The sequence below is a fragment of the Sinocyclocheilus anshuiensis genome, unplaced genomic scaffold, assembly GCF_001515605.1.
Source record: "Sinocyclocheilus anshuiensis isolate Anshui unplaced genomic scaffold, SAMN03320099.WGS_v1.1 scaffold296, whole genome shotgun sequence".
NCBI classification, from domain to species: domain Eukaryota; kingdom Metazoa; phylum Chordata; class Actinopteri; order Cypriniformes; family Cyprinidae; genus Sinocyclocheilus; species Sinocyclocheilus anshuiensis.
The window spans coordinates 411250-415183 of NW_015557065.1; the positions used below are offsets into that span (position 1 = coordinate 411250).

The 3934-nt window shown below is 45.0% G+C and overlaps 1 protein-coding gene across 1 annotated transcript in view; it reads left to right on the forward strand.

Annotated features, from left to right (window-relative positions):
* The window catches only part of LOC107676622 (transmembrane protein 132C-like), a 253438-nt gene that overhangs the window by 233392 nt on the left and 16112 nt on the right, over positions 1-3934 (forward strand). The gene's annotated exons all lie outside the window — the stretch shown is intronic.

Here is a 3934-nt window from a genome sequence, read left to right on the forward strand (position 1 = left end):
GTCTTTAAAGGTTCATCCTTAACTGACCGGTCTTCAAACAGAACAGAATTAAGCAGTTATATTATCAAATTGAACAAATGCGTTAAAGGAATAGTTTACCCAAAATTTTAAATTCTGTTATGATTTTCTCATTTAAAATCCATAAGATTTCATTCATCTTCAAAACAAAAATGGAAGATATTTGTCATGACACCAGGGAGATTTCTGTCCCTCACTGAAAGTCCACTCCACCAAAATTGTAATGCTTCAAAAAGTTCATAAAGTAATCCATATGAATCGAGTAGTTTAATCTAAGTGTTCCGAAGAGAAAGGATCGCTTTATATGATGAACAGATTTAATTTAGGTTTGCTTTCACATATGAAAAAATGGAAAATGGAAGCTCAACTGTACTTGCTTGAATTGTGAGGACAAACCTCAGCAGTTCTTGTTCATCACACGAGCACTTTTAAACTTCCATTTTTGTAGTGCCATAGATTTGGCAGAATGGACTTTCAATTGAAGGACAGAAATCTCTCGGTTTTCATTAAATATATCGTTAACACTTTACTTAAAGCCTTTATGTATAATGCATTATAAAGGGTTATTAAGGGGTATAATGCATTAAAAATATTCATAATGGGCGTTGTAATACATTATATCTTGTCATAAATAATTATAACAGAATATAAAATGCATAGTGTAAGAATGAATTGATAAGTGTTATAATGCATTAACTGTGGTTACAATTATTCATGAGATGTATAATGTACAATGCATTATAAGGTTCATTTCAAGGCATAATTAATGCATTCAAATGTATTTAAATAAGTAAGTAAATAAAAAAATGTAGCTAATTTATTCTATATTTTTGGTTGGGAAAGAGCAAAAACCTTTTATAACATCAGTGGTGGGTCTCTGTGATCAGCTCATAAATATTGACAGCTCTACAAATGCAGACAGAGGCTGAAAATCCTGCAGTTAGAAACTTAAAAGGGAAAAATTAAGAAAATTCTGCAATGATTGTTTTAAATATGTGAATATGACACAGAAAAGGAGATGTCTATCCCTAGCGAGCACATGAAAACTTCAAAATAATCAGATATATGAAGACAAATCACAACAATGTTCAGCATAATCCAGCAGAGTATTTTTCGGGATAAAAAAAAAAACATTTAGAAAAAAAAAATAAGTTAAAACTTTAAAGTGAAAATGCACTGAAATCCTTATATCGATTTGTACTGTGAGTGGTGAAGTGAAGGAATGTGAGAAGCCCCACACGATCACAGAGAAACAGATCTTACAAGCAGCTCTGGAGTGTGAAACCATTAAACAAACTCTCTGTTGGGCAGTACAGTAATGCCGTGAATCCGTGATAGGACAATGGACGTGATACAAAGGATGTAATAGGCCTCCTCCTTGGCTTAGACTCAAATAATGTTATGATACATCTCGCATCTGGTTGGATTGTTGCACTTGGAGCTTGTTCTAGAAAGCTTTCTTATGGGGAAAATGAATATGAATTCCAGATTGGACACTGTTGAGCTCCATTGAAAATTAATAACACTAAGTTTGCATTTATTTCATTAACAACCATCATATAATGCTTTGCTTATAGATCAAAAGTTCATATTAAGCATTCATATTGATTTCATTCAAACCTGTATGAGTTCACATTCATATCAGAGTATGAAAATGTATTAATCATCAAAGCATTTCTAATTATAAATATGCATAAAACGAAAATCTAGCTTTTGGTGGTCCCTGGATTGGTTAAAAGTCTGTGAATCTGTAAAAGTAGGAAATCCTTGAGTTATGAAACAGCCACATTACAGGGGGTTGATCATTTTAAACCTATTGCAAATGCTCCTGGCTGCAATTTCCCAGCATGCACCTTAAATATTTTGTCATCATTCAAACCTGAAGTATGGGGATACATTTCACCTCTCTCCTTATAACCTACACGGATCCACTTGGGCTTGTGAATTCAAAATAGAATAAAGTCAATATATACGATTTCCTGAAGGTATGGAGGCAGTTTCCTCTGTCTCCATTTCCATATGTCCCATGTGGCACAATGATTCACGACGTGTGTGAGAAGCTGAGAATACAGAATATAAAATATGAATCTCTTTATGTCAGACTTTGTTCCATGTTTTGTGTGTTTTGTTCCCCACGTGCTCCATGTCCTGGTTTTCCCCCGTACTTCTATGCCCATATTTGGTCCATCCTGTTCCTGTCCCCATTTAGTTCTATATGTTTCAGCTGTGTCTCATTAATACCCTTGTCTATTCCTTGATTAGTACCATGATTTAAGCCCTGTGTGTTTCCATATCTAGCGTGCTGTCTTAAACGTCGATCCCCGTTCCTACGTGTGTGTCCTGATTGTAAATAAAGACTATTCATGGTGAAATCTCCTTCGCTCCTCGCTCCGACACAGTAGGCAACACCATCAATTCTCTGTTCTAGCTCGGGGCCAACTACCATCGCCCCATAGACCTCACAGACACCAAGGGACTATGCTGGAGGGAAGGGATCTACCGATGGTCTGGGGAGTGTCTGGGCCCGAGCCAGAACCAGCCCGCCGTCAAGCCCGCCGGCCACGGCTCTCTCCAGCCCACCGGCCGTTCCTCAGTCAAGCCCGCCGGCCGCGGCATGCTCAGTCTAGCCCGCCGGCCGCTCCGATGTCAAGTCCGCAGGCCACGGCATTCTCAAGCCCGCCAGTGGTTCCTCAGTCAAGCCTGCCGGACGCGGCTCACTCAAGCCCACCGACCACACCTTTCACCCCGAACCTAAAGAGGAATCAAAGGAGGAGAAGGCGGTGAGCTCCAGCCCCAGAGCTCGCTCCAGTGTCGGCTCCAGCCCAAGAGCTTGCTTCAGTGTCGGCTCCAGCCCCCGAATCCGGCCCAAAGAAGGCTCCTGTTCCCGAGTTTAGCCCATGGAGGGCTCCTGTCCCAGAGTTTAGCCCAGAGAGGGCTCCAGTCTCTGAGTTTAGCCCAGTGAGGGCTCCTGTCCCCGAGTTTAGCCCAGTGACGGCTCCTGTCCCCGAGTTTAGCCCAGTGAGGGCTCCAGTCCCCTAGTTTAGCCCAGTGAGGGCTCCAGTCCCCGAGTTTAGCCCAAAGAAGGCTCCAGTCCCCGAGTTTAGCCCAGAGAGGGCTCCAGTCCCCGAGTTTAGCCCAGAGAAGGTTCCAGTCCCCGTGTCTAGCACAGAAAGGCCTCCAGTCCCCGAGTTTAGCCCAGAGAAGGTTCCAGTCCCCGTGTCTAGCACAGAAAGGCCTCCAGTCCCCGAGTTTAGCCCAGAGAAGGTTCCAGTCCCCGTGTCTAGCACAGAAAGGGCTCCAGTTCCCATGTCCAGCCCAAGGAGGGCTCCATTCCCCAATTCAAGCCCAGAGAAAGACTCTGTTCCCAAGTCAAGCCCGGGGAGGGCTCCTGTTCCCACATCCAGCCCAGAGAGGGCTCCTGTTCCCACGTCCAGCCCAGAGAAAGCCCCTGCTCCCAAGTTAAGCCCAGAGAGGGCTCCTGCTCCCAAGTTAAGCCCAGCGAGGGCTCCTGTTCCAAAGCCAAGTCCATAGTGGCCGGGCCGAGTGGCGAGGCCAAGGCCACGGAGGCCATCTAGCCATGGCCTTCTGAGTTCCCTGCTCCGCCATGGATTCCTAGTCTGCCTGCTCCGCCATGGCTTCCTAGTCTGCCTGATCTGCCATGGCTCTCCAAGCTGTCTGCTCCGCCATGACCTCCTGAACTGCCTGCTCCGCCATGGCCTCCTAGTCTGCCTGCTCCGCCATGGCCTCCTGAACTGTCTACTCCGCCATGGCCTCCTGAACTGTCTGCTCCGCCATGACCTCCTGAACTGTCTGCTCCGCCATGGCCTCCTGAACTGTCTGCTCCGCCATGACCTCCTAGTCTGCCTGCTCCGCCATGGCCTCCTGAACTGTCTGCTCCGCCATGGCCTCCTAGTCT